Source organism: Tamandua tetradactyla, chromosome 1, assembly GCF_023851605.1.
Source record: "Tamandua tetradactyla isolate mTamTet1 chromosome 1, mTamTet1.pri, whole genome shotgun sequence".
Taxonomy (NCBI): domain Eukaryota; kingdom Metazoa; phylum Chordata; class Mammalia; order Pilosa; family Myrmecophagidae; genus Tamandua; species Tamandua tetradactyla.
In genome coordinates, this window is record NC_135327.1 from 75937812 (window position 1) to 75958516 (window position 20705).

At 34.3% G+C, this 20705-nt stretch overlaps 1 pseudogene; it reads left to right on the forward strand.

Annotated features, from left to right (window-relative positions):
• The first annotated feature begins 466 nt into the window (after positions 1 to 466).
• LOC143680922 (disks large-associated protein 4-like) overlaps positions 467 to 20705 on the forward strand; it is a 53422-nt pseudogene continuing 33183 nt past the window's right edge.

A 20705-nucleotide genomic window follows, 5' to 3' on the forward strand; every position in this document is an offset into this window, starting at 1 on the left:
CAATTCTCAGAGCACACACAGAAATTACTGCTATGCCTATATCACAGAGAAAGCTTCATAACTCAAATACCTCAAGCAGGTACTCAGAAGCATATTGCCTCAGCTCTAGTGCAAAATTAGCCCTGATAAAGACTGAACAGGATAAAATGTCCAGTTTTTGGCAACTGATACAAAAATAAACTCATGTAACAATGGCATAAAATATGACCCATAACGAGGAGAAAAGTTTACCAGAGATGATAGATTCAGCAGACAATATTCTTAAAACAGATATTACAGCTCTATTCCATATGTTCAAAAAGGTAGAGTGGATGTTGAATGTATTAAATAGACATATGGAAGATATTACAAAGACCCACACTGAATATTTAGAAGTAAAAATAAATATAATGGCTGGGGTGAGATTTACAGTAGATGAGGCATTACAGAAGAAAAGATGGTAAAGATGAAAACATTGTGTCGAACTATGGAACAACTTCAGAGAGCTCAACGTATGTGTAATTGGAGCTCACGAAGAAAAAGAACCAGGGATGGGGTGAATATGTGAAGAAATAACGGCCTCTTTTTTTCAAATTTGTTGAAAACTGTGAACTCAATTCCAAATATTTCAATGATCTTTGAGCTAAAGAAACATAAAGGAAACTACAACAAAATATCACACTCAACATGCTTACCTAGTGAAGCATTTCTCTTTCAGGAGAAAATCTTCAAAGAGACCAAAGGCAGGGGAAGGAGAAACACATTATGCAAAGAAAAAAAAACATCCTCAGCAAAAATTTAAGCTAGACGGTAGTGAAACAATATCTTAAAGAAAAGAGGTAAAATGATTGGGAGGGGAACGAAGGAGTAAGTAGGAAGAAGGGAAGAGACAGAAACAGCTGCCTAGAATTCTGTACAGCAAAGTTTCTTTCGAAGAAAAGATGAAATGAATGCTGTTTCACGTGCACAGAAGCTGAAAGCTTTCAACACCGGCAGACCTGCACAACAAGAAACACAAAGGAAGACCTCCATGGCAAAGAAAAAATGGCACATGTCGGTGAATATGAATATTATTTTTCTTATCGTATATATCTCTTTAAAAGATAATTGACTAGGCGGGACACTGTAGCTCAGTGGCAGAGCTCTCAACTGCCAAGTTCGAGACCTGGGTTCGATTCTTGGTGCCTGTCCATACAAAAAAGAAAAAAGAAAAAAAAAAGATAATTGACTGTTAAAAGTAAATATAATAGTAATGTAGACTGGATTTTATAAGGTATGTAGAACTAAAATACATGAGTACAATAACAAAGGAAGAGAGAGGGAAATTAAAGTATACTATTTTAAGGTAATTCCACTTCATGTGAAGTGGCATATTACTTGAAGCCAGTTTTAAATGTTAGAGATGTTTATCGTAAACCATAATATAAAGACTAAGTAAAACAAAGCAAAAGTACAATTAATATTTCTTAAAAGAGATAAAATGAAATTTATAAATACTCTATTTTGTATTAGAATTACAAAATGAATATATTGCTTTCCTAATTAGGGCAAGACTATTTAAAATAGCTAAACTTAAGAATATCTGAAATATCCGTCAATAAGATATTTGTTAATTCAGCAATAGAATGGCTTTTACACAGCTCTAATATATTTGTGCATGCTTATATTTAAAAGCAGAAGAATAAACAAAATATTTTTGTAACTATAAAAAGCAGGAGAGAACAGTGTGTATAGAATAAAAGTTACACTTTTCTGATTATATCTTGTGTATGGTTGAGATTGTTATGTACCCCCAGAAAAGCCATTTTCTCTTGATCCTGATCCAATCTTGCAGGGTGGAAATTTTGATTGGATTATTTCCATTGATATGTAGCACACTCAACTGTGGGTGAGATGTTTGATTAGATAGTTTCCATAAAATGTGACCCACTCAATTGCGGCTGTGATGTTTTCACAAGGTGGAGATGTAACTGCCTATTTAAGGCGTCCTTGATTAGTTTCTAGAGTCTTTTAAAAGGGGAGCCATTTTGGATAAAGCTCAGAAGCAGTGTAGATGCAGACATTTGGAGATGCTTGCAGTGCCAACAGAGAGAGTAGATACCTAAACACGGACATTTAGAGGTGGAGAGCCCAACAGACATTGCAGTGTGCCTTCCCATGAGATGCTAAGCAAGCCAGAAACCAGAAGTATCCATAGGGGCTGAGAGAGCCATTTGAAATCAGAAGCTGGAAGAGGATGCAGACACCAGCCATGTGCCTTTCCACGAGACAGATATCAGCCTTTCTTTGGAGTCAAGGTATCTTTCTATGGATGACTTGGTTTGGACATTTTTGTGGCCTTAGAACTGTAAACTTGTAACTTAATAAACTCCCTTTATAGAAGCAATTCCATTTATGGTATTTTGTATCCTGGCAGCATTAGCAAATTAAAACAACTTGTTTCACAATTTTCATGGAATCATGAAATAGTTGACATAAATGTGAAACAAAATTGAATTTCAAAATCAATTTAAAAAAATGATAAATGAAACTGATGACCTAGCAAGGTAACAACTTGATGGAACTTTTCCAAGTACCCTTAAAATGCAATAACTTGAATGAATTCTTCTAGTGAGATGTAATCTAAAAAAAAGAATTATAAAGAGTGTCTTAAACTACTTCCTTTTTAAAATAGATATTTATTAAAATATTAAAAATAGTGTGTTTTTTTAATAGACATGCTAACAGTGCTTTTTATGGGAAGGAGAATTATGTTGTGATCCAGGATTTTCAGCATGGGATTGAAATATGTCAATGTATATTTGATATTGGCAAAGTAAATTTGTGCAAACAACAAATATTTGGTTGTATTTGTCCCATCTCATTTTGTGATTTTTAACATTTCTAATAATTGTTTAACTTCCTTTCTTGAAACTTTTTTCCTCTGATGTCTTAAAAAAGATTTTGTTCTTTCTCAAAATACTTTTTTCATTATTTTGATTACAAGCTATGTACCTTACTTCTAGCCAGTTAATGGTTGCTTTGGGAATTTTTACATGACTTTTTTTTTTTCTTTGGAAAAAAAAAGGTTTATTGCATATGGAAATCAATAGATATCTTTTACAAATAAAGGTTAGAATGAAGATCTCACATTTGGTAAAGGCACATATGAAACATTTTACAGAAATAACAAGGGCAGTGAGAACATAAAACAATACACAACCAAGACCAATATCTAAATAAGACTTTATAAAAACAGGTAAGAAACAGTGCAAAAAATACTGTCAAAAGTCAGTTCTATATACCTGGCAATTGTATATAAAACTGGCAAGCATAAGCTTATTTACTGATATAAAATAGCGCATAGAATAGCATGCATAGTTTTATTTAAGACTTTTAATATTATTAAATTGACAGGGAATTTATACCAAAGTAAAGTTGACTTGGGTACTGTAAAATTACACCCTAACCTAGGGAATGTCCTAAAAACTTTTCTGCCCCCCTCCTCTCTTACAACTGCAGTTTGATGGTGGACTTTTTAACATAAATTCTAAATATTCAACATTATTACTTTCTTCCTCCCTCATGAATAAAAGTCTTCTGACTTCCAAACTTATAACTCTTTATTGCTTGAGCTTTTATTTTTATCTAGTTTTATATTAACCAAAAAAGCATTATTAATACTGTTTTATACAGAACAAATTGTATTTGTAATACTCTGCTTTCTGGACTGTATTGATTATTTAAAGCTGCAGAATTTATTTGTCTGAAGTTGAACAACTGTGATATGACAAGAAATACACTAGATATGGGAATGCTTCTAAACAATAACTCTTTGGTTATAGACTGAGAGAAGGAATGACAGCAATGACCACTTCATTTTACACCAAGTATAGGCAGAGTTGTCCATTTGGAATCACAATCTTTTCACATTCAGTGAGAAAAAGAGCAAATATGTAGGTGAACTATCATCTAAGCAAGATATATATAGTGAAACCATGAAACACGAGCCAAGCACAAACCAAGTATCGACAAGCAGTAATAACAAACTTAATTATCAAAACAACTCTTAAATATGTACTTTAAACTTGTTCTCATTTTTCAGAGGATGCACCTAAGGCTTATTGAATTAAGTAGTTGCCTAAGACTAGACAAGCATCTGTTGGGTAGAGTAGCCAGGATTCAAACCAAGCTCTCTTTAGAGTCCACATTCTGAGGAAACTGCCAACCAGAGAACTTAGAAAATCAGTAGTATTCCATTCATAGTATATTTTTATTAGAATTGTTCATTAGTTAATTTTTCTTCTAAATTCCTAAACCCTTATTTATACTTATTTCCACTTTGAAGCAAAGAATATATATATATATCCTATTCCTTCCAACGGCAGGATAAAACTTACTAACAGTAAATATAAAACTTAAAGATTAAAGAGAAAATGATCTCCCAATATTTGTTTTGTGCAAAGGACTATTGTACAGCTATTTCACTTTCAAATATGAAATACAAGTTCATACATATATATTTAGCAAGGCAGAGATAAATTTGTTTTGAAAAACTAAATTATCTGGAATCAAAATTGCTTAGATTTATGGGAATAGTTTATTGCTACTAAGCATTGCTTTGATCAAAGACATGTACGTTTACTTTCCTCCTTCAGTTATTTTTATATGGCCATTTTTCATATGTCAACTTGTTTATGGGTAATCCTACCCACAAATCAAATATAAACACAATGGGTTTACCTCTTGATGACCCATGTGTTTGCCACAAAAGGTGACAATCTGGATTTAGTGGCTCTCCTTTGCTTCATTTCCCAAGACTACAGACTTGCTCAGTATGCACTCTCTCCAAGAAAGAGCATTATTTCCTTTGACTATGTGTCTATACATTTAGTAGGTAACTGTTACATAGTCCAGAGCTACACTAATATTATTTTCAATTATCTTGCTGAATTAAGAATTCACATTGGATTTCATTAATTCTAACACTTCCATTATTAGTCTCATAAAATATTATTATTGAGAATATGGATTGTTGAGGACAATGAAATTAAGAACCATTGATAATAAAAATAACAAATGAATAATATGTAATGCCATCTTTCCAAAATCCGCACTCAAATTAAGTAGGCAGTTACACAGCAGGGAAAATATCCTTTAATAAAACTGTTGCTTTATCAAGAAAAATAAAATAAACTAAAACTCACTAAGATGTGTGGCTGGTGATGATGATAATAACCAGAAAAGAAGAAACCAGAGGGCATTGCTAAGGATTAGAGAAAAGGTGCTTTCCCAAGTGCTTTTATTCTTGTTCCTAGTATTTTTGTTTATCTTTGAGGAAACCGCACATTCAGATTTTTGCCATATGATCTCTATAGAGCAGTTAGGGATCTTTGAACTTGTTGAGTTAATATACTGAATTTCAAAGTCCTAGTAGGTAATATGTCTAGTATATCCTAAAGTGTATATATATATATGTTGAGATTATCAAGTTGAGATAGGAGCTCTTGCATTCAGATAACAGCATTATTTATGAATGATGTGGGCTTTGAGAAGTAAGAGATTTTTGTTACATTTAAAGAGTTGCATGATTATAATCCATTTCCTTTAAAAATGTATTATTCTACACACAGTTTCTAGCATGTATTATCTAGAGTAAGTGGGAGAGGGGAGTATAAATGTTACTTCCTAAGGCTTAGTGGAAGATCAAATCCAATATACTCATAGATCTACTTTCCTTTACATATATATATGCATTTTGATTCTTAGTCTTTTCCTTGCTAACTTATCCTAACATATCTAACACAATGCTCAGTATATTGGTGCATATTTACTATATATATATTTTATAAAAGGCATTTTAAGATTTGCTAAAAAGCAGTGATGTGGAAACTTTCTAAATATGTCTCAAATGCTTTAAAATGAATTCTCTGAAGTGAGAGCAATAAGTATACTTCTTCATGAGAAAAGAAATGCTTAAACAACAGAGCATTTCTTTTACGTTATTGTAAGTATTTTAATAAATGAATAAAGGAAGTAAGACATTGCTCCCAAAGAAATGTTGACAGGAGATTATGGAGACTGAATCACCGAAAAGTCCCATTTACTATCACAGGGGCTTTTGCCTCTAGCTGTAGATTTGAGGGAACACCTTGAATGCCTATACCCTGCACAGGGGCTGCCATGAGCTCAGAAATACAAATAGAAATGTGATCTGACACTGCAGCTGCAGACATATAGGGTCATTCTGAGGACTCAAGATGATTACTAAATTATCCTAGATGGTCGCTGTAGTGCCACTTTGCTTTGAAACAATCAAGACACCATGGCCATGGATGAGATGAGTGAGGTTCAAGAATGAACAATATCCCAGTGATAAACATTAGGATGTTTTTGTGTTCTATCTCTATCCTTAGGATGAACACAACTGCCCAAAGCTGCCCTCTTGTTGTCACAGCAGTTGCAGGGTATAAGCACGATACAAGGAAACCCATCAGCAGTCCCGTCATGAGTCAAACTGCTGAACTTGTTCTAATCCAGAAACACACATGGGAGATGAAAAGAGAAATAAAAACAAACAAGAACAATAAAAGCTACAATAGAATTTGACGTGGATGCCTGTACAGGTCAGACTTAAATTTGGTGTTTTAGTGACGGAAAAATGAGAGTGGTTGCTTACCTAAGTTTCCTTTCCAAACATCCATATCATGGAGGAATACATTAAATTTCACAGTAAGAATATGCATTCACTTTCATCACCTTTTAAAATATGGTTGTTCACATTTTTTTCACTTGCCTAATTCTTATCAAGAGATAATTTACAAGCTAATGTTACTCCTTCAAGACACTGGGTGAACCTTTCATGCTTGTTACAAAAATCTCAAATTTCACTCAAAGAATATTTTAGATCATTCAGGAAACAGATGCAAATTTATTATTCATTTGTCCAATTTTGTTTTTTTGTTGTTGTAAATTGTGTTTCACCAAATCATGTTAAATATTTTATTACAGTGTTTTAGTCAACAGCATCAGTTTCAAATTGCATGTACAGTTGTTATTAGTACAATTTTGATGCTGGCTTCATCCTTGGAGAAGATATGCTATAAGCCCTTATTAGTTTAGCAATTCATTAAGACAGAAAGTAAAAATAAAATTAAAGCAATCAATACAATAAAGTGTGAATTGATATTTAAAAGAAAATGCATTCCTACTATATCCATAATCCTTCTGATAATAGTTAAAAGACATCTATTAATTAGGTCAAAATTTATATATTTATTTACTTATGTCCATAATGGAAATGGTCCTTAATCAAAGCTGCCTATTAAGAAAGTCTGCTGAGAGCTCTGACTGTCCTGGGGAATATAAAATCAATAATGAAATATAAAATCAATAATGTCTTTTGTCTTGGATAACGAAAATCAATAATGGAGACACATTGTGTCCATTACTGAGGAATGTGTTAGTGCAATGTCTAATCTTATTGAGGAGGTTGGGGAAAATATTTCTGGGCCTTAAAAGAAATTAAGGTCAAAACAACAATCAGAGAAAGAGAAGTCTGTTGTATATTTTGCTTCTAAATTATATTGAAATATACGGTTAAAAATTTGCTGCCAGAACTGTTATCTTCTACCAAGGTATAGAGCGCTGGAAAGCATGTCTTTCCCATCCAAGCTATGTGAGAAACCTTCATGAAATACAAATAACTTTCTGAATTCATCACGGAGCTGAGGTTGCAGAGTAACTAAATAGCCTGAAATCTAAGGAAAGGTGGATTTCTTATAATAGAGATGATGTCTGAGCACTGGGTCCCCTGTGGCAGAGCGTGGAAAGAAGACAGGAATGGCAACTATAAGTCCGTGAAATAATTTAGCTAAAATATTTAGTGGATTGCTGAAGACCACGTCCAACCTAGCATAAGAATATAAAAGCCTTGGTAGTCATAGATTCAAGGGAATTTTGTATCGTCTTGCAGGCTCCTTTCTATGGACCTCCTCCAGAATGTGGAGCTGATTTCAATAATGAGATTCTGAACTTCGAGGTGATGCTTCGAAGTTTCATGGGATGAAACTTATAGGATCCTCAGGAGGAGATGATTCATTTTGCATTTGGAAGGTCTGCTGGTTTGAAACTATATATTCTACTGGAGAAAAGCCATTGTTTTAATCCTACTGCAATTTCAAGGCGATAGACCTGTTGTTTAGGGTGGGACCTTTTGACTGGATTATTTCCATGGAGATGTGAACTCACCCATTCAAGTGAATCTTAATCGATTTACAGAGTCCTTTAAGAGAGCTCATTCATGGTTGCGAGGAGCCAGGCTGAAGTACCCTGGGTGCTAAGCAGGACACACAGAAATAGCCAGAACCTGGGAAAAGCAAAGGGAAGCTAAGAGATGAAATTCAGAATTTTTCTCAGAGAAGCTAAGTGAGGGCCCACAGAGGCTTGGAGAGCCTGCACAGAGAGCCTAAAGATAAAACCAGACACAGATATTTGGAGATGCAGAAGAAAAGCATCCCGCCTCTACTCTGCAGCAGCCAGAAGGACCCACAGGAACTGAGAACGCCATTTAGAAACCAACCCAGGAGAGAAGGGCCAGCCTTTCCCCATGACAGAGGAACCCGTATGATACCTTTCCTCTGAGAAGGTATCTTTTTTGGTTCCTTAGTTTGGACATTTTCATGACTTTAGAATTGTAACTTGTCATGTAATAAATCCCCTTTATAAAAGCCAATCCAGTTTTGGTGTATGGCACGCTGGAAGCCCTAGCAAACTGAAACAGAAGGATTCTGAATCATGGAGAGACACAGACTATAGGAGGCTGCTTTTAAATAATCCCAATAATCCCCAGTACCAACTGCTGAGTCCCACATTTCAAGTGGGAAGCCGCCTTGAATTCTCCATGTGTCTGTTTCTCTGTTGATCTGTTTCTATGAGAATCCCTGAGTTTCTCCCTGTGCCTATCCATCATTTGATTCTCCTTCTACCTGCCTTTACCTAAAGGATGTGTAATTACCCCTGGACCTTCTTATCCCTGTCTCTCTCTGTGTATTCCCTTCTCCTTTTGCGTAAGCTGGGCCTAGTTATTTACTTCTAATTATTAGAATACTGCAAAACATTAAGAGATATCAATTAGAAGATTGGGTCATAAAGGAGTTCTTCTGGCTTGCTTGCTGACACTCTTTGTCTGGCTCTTCTCATCTCAGGCTCGGATGAAGCATGCTGGAGAGGCCTGTCTGGCAAAGAAATCAGGGAAGCCTCTGTTCAAATGCCAGTAAGGAGCCGAGGACTTCAGTCCAAGAGCCGAAAAGGAACTGAGTCTGACCCTCAATCTTGTGAGTGAACTCAGAAATGGCTCTACGCTCATTGAGCCGTCAATAAAACTGCAAACCCACCTGCAATATTGATTGATTGCACACCTATGAGAGAACCTGTAACACAGACCCCGGCTAACTCAGGCCTTGATTCCTCATCCACACAAGCTGTGAGATAATAAGTGTTGATTGTTTTAAGCTGATAAATTTTGGGGTTATTTGAATTGCATCAAGTAGATAAGAAATGCAGAATTAGGGAATGAGATGGGAGACCTGAAAAAGCCTGCCCACAGTGGTGCAGCCTGAAGGATGAGTAGCCACTGCTTCAGAATTAGGAATGAAGCCCTACCTGAGCCTTTCTCCTATAAAGAACAAGGTCCTAAGTCACTGGGGGAAGTACAACAAGTGCTGTACCCCTCCGGGCACAGGTGAACATGCATTAGTGCTGTGGGAAAAGAAGAGAAAACTCGCTCTGCCCAGGAACACATTGGAAAGCTATATAAAAAGAGAAAAATGTCAATAACTTTCAAAAATAAATGAGAAACAAATACTTTTTCAGGTGAAGAAAAACTGTAAGAATCCATTATTAACTGACTTGCACTATAAGTTACATTAAACTTTAGGCAGAAGGAGTATAATACCAGACAGAACTGGGATCTACAAGCAATAAACAAGACCTTTGGAAAATGGCTAACAGGAAGGTAAATACAAAATATATTTTTCTTATTAATAAATGTGTCAAAATACACTTGACTAAAGCAGAAATGTTAGCAATTTTTGTTGTATTGCATAAATACAATTTAAATATATGACAAAATAGCAAAAATTGATTGAGGAAGTATACTGTGAAAAAGTTGTAACACTATATATGAAACAGCATAACGTTATAAGGATTGACTATTAAATGTATATGGAAAACCTTGATATAAACATTAAAACATTAAAATAAAAAGGATGCAAAAAAGAAAAAAGGGTGGTGTGATTGTGGCTCAGTGGCAGAATTCTTACCTGTCACGCCAGAGACCCGGGTTCAATCCCTGGTGCCTGCCCATGCAAAAAAAAAAAAAAAAATGAATACATAATAAACCAGTAGTGGAGGTAATATGGAACCATAAAATGACTCAATTAATCCAAAAGTAGGCAAAAAAAAAAAAGGGAGAAAGATTTGCTGAAGTCACTATATTAGTTTTAAACAAAGTAGATTTCAGAACAAGAAAATGTATCAGAGATATACAGAAACACTACATAATGAGATTAATTCAACAAAAGGAACATTGCAATCCTGAACATGTAGGTACTTAACAACAGCACTTCATAATACATGAAATAAAAAGCAGTAGATGTGAAAGGATAAATAGCCAACATTCCAATTATATGCATTACATCACGGGCAGGGGACATTTTGATGGAAGAATATCCACATCAATAAATGGAAAATATTGGAGAGTCCAAAAATATATGTATAGATCATATACAGTTAAGTTAGTTTTCCACACAGGTGCAAAGACAACTTAATGGAGAAATGAGCCTTTTCAAGAAATGTGTTCAAACAATTGGACATCAGGTAAACCTTAATTTGTACCTGATTCATAATACAAAATGAATGCAAAACTAATATATACCTAATTGTAAAACCTAAATTATAAAATGTGTGGCAGTAAACATAGTTGAATTCATTTTGCCCTTGGGTTAGGTGAGGATTTCGTAGGTACAGCGCTACATTCATGACACACGAAATTTCAAAAATGATAGTTGAACTTCATTGAAACTAAGACCTTGTGTTCTGCGAGGCCACTATTAACAAGTGAAGCGAGATCCAGACTAGGAGAAAACGCATGTGCAACACATTGTCTATTCTGTATTCAGAATGTATAGCGAACTCTACAATTCATCGTGATAGATCACAAGTTGCTAAATGCAGTGCAAGTGATTGACTGCGAAGGAGTAAGGACCATTTTGCTGTGATTCAGTCCATCTGTTCCTTGATTACCATGGTGGTTACATGATTTTGTCAAAATACATAAGATCCATACACTAAGAAAAGGTTGCATTTTACTTTATGTAAATTATTTCTCAATAAACTTGACCAAAAAAATAATTTCTGCCCAAAGATGGTCATATTCATTAAAATGGGAAACATCTTAAACATCAACATATTCATATCCTTAAATAGTTCATTTCCACATTTATTATTCTACCACATATTCATATGTATCTCCTTTGACATAGAAAGTTATCAAAAACAACTTAATAAAATGAAATTTAAATTTCTATGTCATTTCATTTATGTGGTAAGAAATAAGAAGATACACTTCCATCCTAATTTTTCTTACTGATCACTTACATTACTCCAGTGTTTTGTGCTATTCTATGGCTAGTAGTGATCCTCAAAATGGAATGAATTTTAAAAAAGAACTATGGTATAATTAATGTTTTCATTCTTATGTACTGGGCCTGAAACAACGAAAATAAAAATAGGACTTAGAACTCAAGCCAAGATGATTTTATATTTTCATTCTCATTCTTTCTCACCCTCAAACTTTGAACAAGCAATTTATATTCTATCTGTAAAAAATATTATTTATACTTATATTTTATTTTTGTAACTTAAGTGTAATAGTCTATAATTAGTATGAATCAGTCACCCTAACATAGTAAGTCATAAATAAATGTCAATTCTCATGTATCTTCCAGGAGAAAGCCTCAATGGTTTGTTTCTTTACAAGCTGGTGGTTAGCTCTTATTTTCCAAGCCTCTATGCTAGTCCAGCATCTTTGGTAGATTGGATAAGAGACTTAACTTTGGAAAGAAGATATTTAGGGTAATTTTTTATCTATGTCACCTAGGGAATAATAACCTCCCTAAGACTTATGTTATTTTACATCTAAAATTAGTGTAACATTCATTGTATGGAAGTTTATGAAAATTAAATGCAATGATGCTTGTGAATACCATTTGTAAATTCAGATGGCTTACTATTAGTAATTTAACCTAAGCATTATTAAAAATATAAATTGCATATTATTAACAAAACCTTGCCAAGTAATCTCTGCTTATTTATTTGTTTGTTTACTCACTTAAAATTTAGGGCATTTCAGATCATTAATTTAAAAAATAAAATAGCTAGAAATAAAATGGCATCCATCATGGGGAATATATGAATAAATAATAAGAAAATTTTTATATTTGAATCAATACTTGAAATTACTTATGTATGTGTTTGCTCTTCTGCAGTTAATAGTCAGTTCAATGCTGGAATGTGCTAAGAGATTTATGCACATCTAATAAAAAATGGTTGGGAATGAATAAAATAGGTATAAGTTAAAAATAAAGTCTTTAACCCCTCTTTCCAAAATCCCTCGTAAGGAACCCAAATCTTAATCTCTAATTTACTCATAGTGTGAACTACCCAAGATGGTGAAAACTGACTTGTTGTCCCAGTTGTCAAAAAAAGCTTATACTTAGTGATGAAGTTAGAAGAGTAAGTATAGATGAAACATACAACCAAATCATTCACTTCTGTTAGCGTTATGGACTCTCAAGAGACATTAGCAAAAAATTGGGTTTATTTTGTATGAAAATGAGTCAGAAGTAGAAAAAAGGATTCATGGTAAATATCAGAAGCAAAGAAGTTAATGCAGGCACTGGACAAAGATAAACTGAAATAATTGGTACTGTTATCCTGTGGTTATAGTGTGGGTTATTGATGGATTAGCATAGTTTAAAATGAACACAGAAATATAAATTACTACAAACTCATGCAAAAAAAATCTATTAGAAATAATAAATGAGCTGAGCACAGTAAGGTTACTGAATATTAGAACAATTTGCAAAAACAGTTGTATTTTTATGTACTAGTAATAAATAACCTGAAAGTGAAATTAAGTAAACATAAAGCATTAAAACCATTTTGTTATTTGGGAATAAATTCAACCAAAGAGGTGCAAGTATCATACACTGAAAACTATAAAGCACTGTTGAAAGAAATAAAAGAAGATTGAAGTAAATGGAAAAACACCTCCTATGTTCCTTGATGGGAAGAATTAATATGCTTAAGATGACAGTAACTCCCAAATCAATCTGTAGGTTCAGTGAAATCCTTATAGAATTCTAACATTTTTGCTGAAATGGCTAAATTGATCCTACAACTCATAAGGGACCTAAATATCCAAATGAATCGTTTTTTTTTTTTTGCATGAGCAAGCACCGGGAATCGAACCTGGGTCCCCGGCATGGCAAGCGAGAACTCTGCCTGGTGAGCCACTGCGGCCTGCCTATCCAAATGAATCTTGAGGTAAAAAGAACAAAGATGAAGGAAGCATATACCCCGATTTCAAAACTATAATACCAAAATACTCAAAACAGTATAGTATCTATATTAGGACAAGTATATAGATCAATAGCATAGAATAGGGTCCAGAAATAAACCTTTTGACAAAGGTGATAAGAATATTAAATGGGGGAACCATGGTCTATTTCACAGAAAGTGCTATGACGAATGGATAGCCATGTGAAAAAGAATACTATATGCAAAAATTACCTGAAAATGAATCAAAGAACTAAATGTAACAGCTACAAACTGTAAAACTTCTAGAAGAAAACATAGTGTAAATCTTTATGAGCCTGTAATAGGCAAATGATTTCTTGTCTCTGACACCACAAGCGGCTAAAAAAAAGAGATAAATCTCACTTCATCCAAATTAAAACTTTTGTGCATCAAAGGATACAATCAAGAAAGTGAAAAGACAAACCACAGAATGGGAGAAAATATTCATAAATCTGATAAGAGCTTAATATCCAGAACAGATGAAGTACTCCTACAAATTGATGAATAACAAAAAAGACAAATATCCAATTAAAAATTAGAGAAAATTTTTGAATAGAGATTTCTCCAAAGAAAATATTTAAATGGCCAATGAGCACAGGGAAATATGCTCATTACTTATAATGGACAGGAAAATCAAAACCACTATGAGATAACCAGTCTATACCATTATACACCCATGAAGATGGTGATTTAAAAAAAGAGAACAAAATAGCAAATGTTGGCAAGGATGTCAAGAAATTAGAAACTACATATATTGCATGTAAGAATGTGAAATGATACATTCATTTTGGGAAACAATCCTGTGTTTTCTCAAATGATTAAACATTGAGTTACCACATGACTCAGCAATTATACTCCATAGTATATACTCAAGGAATTTGGAAATAAATGATCTCACAAAAATTGTACATGAATGTTCATGGCAAAATTCATAATAGCAAAAAATGGAAACAATCTGTATGACCATGAGTTAAATGAGTGGATAACAGACAAAATGTGGTATAACCATTTTGTGGAATATTATGCAACCATAAAAATAATCAAGTACTGATACATGCTACGTGAATGGATCTTGAAAACATTATGCTAAAGTGAAAGCAGTCGGATACAAAAAGCCATACATATTTCTTGGTCTTTAAGAGGGCTAGACTTAGTGTAAATCATTCCACATTAGATAGCATGTATCTACATCCTGAGTCATTAGAACAGGTCTAAAACTTATGCTAAAGATGTTTATTTTATTTGAGTTGACAAATTAGATAATCACTGAAGTTCACCAAATACATTTATTTATCTTTTTTTTTTTTTTTTTTTTTCAATTTTCAGTTCCCCCGGAAGCTGATTCTAAGATACAGATTCAAGTATAAATATTTTACTGGGGGTTGAGAGGTCTGGAGAATTGAGCCAAGGTAAAAAGGGGAGTTGATAGCAGTGAGTTGCCATACTGTGGGAAACTGCATTTTAATCCAGATGGGGAGCTCTGGGAAACTACTCATGGTTATTCCACCTGGGAGGGGAGGAAACTGGATCATTTACTTTCCAGTTCCCCATTCCTCATTGGTTGTGGATTGCCTCTGGGAACATTAGCTTTTACATTCAGGTTTATGAGCTCCTGCAAAAAGGAAAAAAAAAAAATTAGGCAGATTTGCAGGTGTCAGCTGCATGCAAACTGTTGCAAAGGGAGGTGAGTGCCAAGGAGATATAGGTAAAGTACTGGCAGCACCTGCTATAATGTATATGCCAGTAAATTCTTATGAACACATGATTTGCCAATATATAGAGCAATACAAAGAACAAGGAATGTCCATGAATCAGGTAATAATTAAATTTTGAAATAGCACAAAGGGTCAAATGCAAATGCATGCCAACCTTTCTAGTTATATCTGTTATGCCAGTGAAATTTCATTACTAGTGACCGCTTTCATAGGCAACAGTGTCCCATTTGGGAAAATAAATGATACGATGTTGAATAGTGTGCATGAAAATATCAATAACAAGCAAGAACTTGGGAGCAAACATATAGGTCATATAAATCAGTGAAAGTTAAAATTGAGTCCATCGGAGTGAGCCATACAATTAAAGTTATTGCTGTTTTGTGAACCCAATTGTTCATCTTGAGAATATCAGTAACAGAAAAACAAAGTCAGGTAGGTTTCTGTACAGAAAGAGAAAAAGGTTTTGGTCAAAACAAGATATTTAATTTATTCAATGAATGATTTCAGAGTCTCTCTAGATATTAACTAATATCATGCCCCTAACAACCTTCTCATGCCAGCACAATGACTTCCAACTTTAGAAATGGAGATCATTGAGGTCGTATTAAGAATTCAAGCTCATATAGCTGGTAAGTGACAGAGCTGAGACTTGGACATGGGCTGTTTGGTTCCTAGGCACTTGCTTTTAACCCCAAACATTAAAGTTGCCTTCACAAATTAACAGAAGCATAACATTCCCAACAAATGATTTTACCCTTTCTTTCAAACTTAGCCTTAAATGAAAACACTATCACCACAGGATAAAAGTACCAATTATTTCAGATTACCTTTCTATATCTGTTTATTTTAGTTTATCTTTGTCCAGTGCCTACATTAACTTCTCTGTTCCTAATATTTACCATGAATCCTTTTTTTTTTCTAATTGCATCTTATCAGTTGTATGATTGTGATACAAATCCATGTTATGAGATGTGATGGCTACCCTGAGCAATAGAATTTTCACAATCAAATGAGAGGAAGCACATGGAACAGCAGGTCTTAAGGAGGGGAACTCATATCAGATGCTCACACACCATTAGAGCTCATGATCGATCTACAAATCTGTACCCACTGGAGACCAGGCTGTCTTTGGAATTGCATTCTGTTAGCTTTACAACTGGACAGGGAAAGACTTATATCTTTCATTAAGCATATTTTTGAGATATGTGTGTGCTGGGGAATAGGGGTGAGAAGTTGCTAGATTGGTGACCCAAGCCAGATTACATGGTTGAAATAGGGAATGAGCAAATTTCCAATATATGGGAGTGCTCTTGCTAGAGAAAGTAAGGGAGTCTTGATTAGTAATCTAGGAAGGATCCTAGTGTAATAGGGCTTGAAACATGTACTATTTTGGTTTTCCTCCTTAAGAAGAAGAATACAAACTATAAATGCAAAATTAATTTCAGAGACTTGGAAGGGTCTTTGCTAGTAAGTGAATGCTGCTGAAGCATTTGCTTCATTAACTTCATTACAAATCTTGGTCTGAAACCAATATAACTGGGCTATGAAACCTAGCTTTGAAATTGTATGTACATCACCCAGTATTCTCATGCACTCACCACAGTTTTTTAATTGCACATATACCTACAACACAAAGGACACATATCAAGAGATAGAGTGCAAGTACCCTTTATAATTATGTATGTCTTCATTTGAGAAGAGGAAAAGAGACTGAGGTAGGTAGGAACTAATCCAATCCAAATCCTGGTCTTTGTGTGTATAGGCACAAGCCCGTGGAATGTTATTTCACTTCCATCCAGTTGACAGTTTTGAAACTGAAGGATGTCAAATAATTTATCTGAAGTTACATAAGGGTGATGAAGGGGGACTAGAATTAGACTCATGTCTTCCTGATTTGGAAGCACCTACCACTACACTAATCAATGGAAAATAAGGTCTTTCACTGTAACCTTCAGACCCTGGGAAATGACAAGGTTAAAGATGCTTGAGGACCATGAAAGGGAAATTTGGAAAATGTGAATCTGATATTGGCTAAGGCACTAACTGATCCATGGTTAGCAAAGCAAATAGAACTTGATTAAATCTATGGGTCATTTCCTAAAGCTCCTTCCAGATGTGTATAGTTCAGACTGAAAGTATTTATAAATCCCAGCCTTCTATCCCTCTGTAAACAGCCTGTGTTTGTCTAAATTCTATATAATATTTTCCGCTTGTATGAAAATTTTATAATGAGCATATCTATAATAATGGCTTGAATTCCTCAAGCCACTTGAATAACTAAATCTGACCCTCGTTCTTTGTAAAATTTGTTCCACACTTGGAATAATGTTATTCAGTATTATATAGCCATACACATTTTTATTAGATACAAAGGTAGAGAAGGGAAGAGTAGCAGTATTGCTGGTGAGCAATTTATGAACTGAACAATTGCCACTGCATAAATTATAAACCCAGGTCTTTTCATGCCCACTTTGGCTCTGATTTGAACTGGCTGTAAATGGAAATATATATAGACATACATACTCAATAATGCCATTTTCAAGCATCTAAATTGTACCAGCCAATATAATCAATAAAAAGCTGTTCAAAACAGGTACTCTTACTCCTTTTTGGAGGAAGAAACAGTGATTTAGATAAGATGATCATGCTCAAGTTCATACCACTTATAGAAACAGAGAATGTGAAGAGATGGTCCAGAAACTGTGACAACAATTATATTTGCACCAAGAATGGATTTTTTTTTGTCAGATGAAGCTAAGCAGAACCAAGTGGGCATCCCAGGAACATCTTTATAAACATAAAAATGAATGTCAGCTCCATTTGAACTTTAAATGCCCCAAAGAGAGTTACATAATATATTTTCCGTTATTGGAATAAATGTACCACAATAAAGCCTTTACTATTGTACTATTTTTCATCTAAAATCTATTATGGTAAAAGTGAATAACTTCAATAGTTTCACAAAAAATTCAACATCAATAGTCATAATAGTAAACATGTCCCATGTATTTCATATGACAGAGTTTTCACAAGTTTTTTTTTTTTAATCAATTAATAACATTTATGTTTCCTTCTTGGCAGCAGACTGGCATGCTTTCCACAGATGGAAGCTCTAACCCAATAGACTTGGAAGAGTAGTAATTATTCTACTGGCTAATTCTGTTGGAAATTTCCTTATAGTACAACTGGGAGTGCTTATGCTTACTTTGAATAAGTCTGTTGTTATGTATGGCAAGCATTAATGTTTGGAGGTAAAACTAATCTATATTCTTAGATGCCAAGATTAATTGTTGCCCTTGGTGAGGGCTGGAGAAAGGAAGGGGAAGCAGGGAAGCTACCTGGACACTTGTGATGTTCTTTTTCTTTTCATTATGTGGTTACATGAATACATTCAATTTTAGGTAATTCATCAAGGTGTATATTAATGATATGTGACTTTTCTGCATCTATATTAAACTTCAATGCAAAATTTAAAATGTAAATGTTAGAGAGTAAAGGCAATATTTTTAAAAGTTATGTCATCAATGATAATTTTGTTGGACTTTTAAGAGAAATATGAGAATCACTGGGAGGGTTATGTACCAACTCTCTTTCCAGACAGAATTCAGTATTTCACTTGGATTTTAAGTGTGTTTGGTTTTTAGATCTAAATATAGAAAATGCATGACTTGATTTAAATTTTTTTAAAAATTCATCTATTTGGCCCCAGACTTTGCTGACCCCTTATATTCTCATTTTAAAAATTAAATTAATAAGTCTATCACTGGACTCACTTTAGGATATTAAGTCCATATGCTTTGATGTCTCTTATTAGAAGTAATAAAAGACAGCTTTATGTTTGCCACAGCAGTGGAGTACCACAGAAAGGAGGTCTGGCCTTCTCCAATTGGGAAACTGAATTATTACTTTCACAGCAATATTTGTGATACTCCCCAGATGATATATTAGTATAGACCTCTTTTCTGAGATCTACACCCTGTATCTACCTGCTTCCTATAACCATATTTGAATATCTTACACCAAAAATAAATAAATCACCATAGGATTTCCAAATCAGCCTCCCCCAGGCCCTATGGACCTCTTCTTTCTTTACTTTCCTCATTCCAGTAAACAATGTAAATGTTCATCAAAGTCAGAAATCCAGAAACTTGTAGTTATTTTCAACTCTTCTATGACCCCTCACATCACCAACTCCTATTAAATCACCATGCCATGACTTTCTGATCCTCTTAAATCTTAACGTCTAACCTTCTGCTCATTCTTTAAACACCCTGAAGTTTTTATCACCTTAGGATTTTCACATAGGAAATCATAACCTTGAATTGTTTTCTTTCCAATCCTTGCAGGGTTGACTTTTTCTTATGCTTTATAACTGAGGGAGTATTTCCTTAGAGAAGCATTCTGAGAAACCCATCCCTGATAAAATGGGATCCCTCATCTCCCTCCAACACTGATATTCTTTATTCATAGAATACCATTTTTTCCCCCTTAGCAATTAGCACAGTTAAATTAAAATATATTTGTTTCCTTGTTCATTATCTGCTTCTCTTTCTGGGCCAGCATCTCTGTGAGGAAAGGTATCATACCATTTCTTTCTAATATACAGCCACAATCTAGTACATTTCTGGACACTTAAATATTTAGTGAAATATTTAAAGAACACTAAGTACAGGTCCCTTATGATACTTGAGTGAACAAAATGGACAAAACCCTATACAAGATATTTACCATCATCTTCCCAATTTCCATTGAATTGTCTTTCCAGGTGAGCATAGATGCTTCTGAATATGCCCACTGCAGGCAAACAAGAAATCAATTGATTGACAGAGTTATAATCAATAAACAAGAAAGAAAGGAAGCAGTGCCTATTATTTCCTAATGGCCATCCCCATGTTGTGCAACACAAGCCTAGCTTATTATGTGTAATGGCTTAATTTAGAAGCACTAATTTTCTCAAGAGAGCTGATATTAAAATCAATACTGTCATGTCTTGTAGTAGTTAGGTTCAGGTGTTAATTTGGCCAGGTGATGGTGCCCAAATTGTTGTTATGGACTTAAATCATCAGCATGTGAAATTCATCTAACGCTGATTACATCTGTGGATGGCTAAGAGGACTGCCTTCTGCAATGAGTAACATTTAATTTAATAAAATGGAGGCTTAAAAGAGAGAGGTCAGAAAAGCAGTTTGGCAGTCCTGAACAACTCAGCTCAGAGCCAGCTCAGACCCAGATGTTTGGAGATGCAGAAAGGAAAAACCTGGGAAAAACGATTTGAAACCAGAAGCACAGAGAAAGCCCAGCAGACATTGCCATGAGCCTTCCCAGATTAGTAAATCTGTAACTAAGTAAATCCCCTTAATAAAAGCCATACCATTTCTGGTGTATGGCATT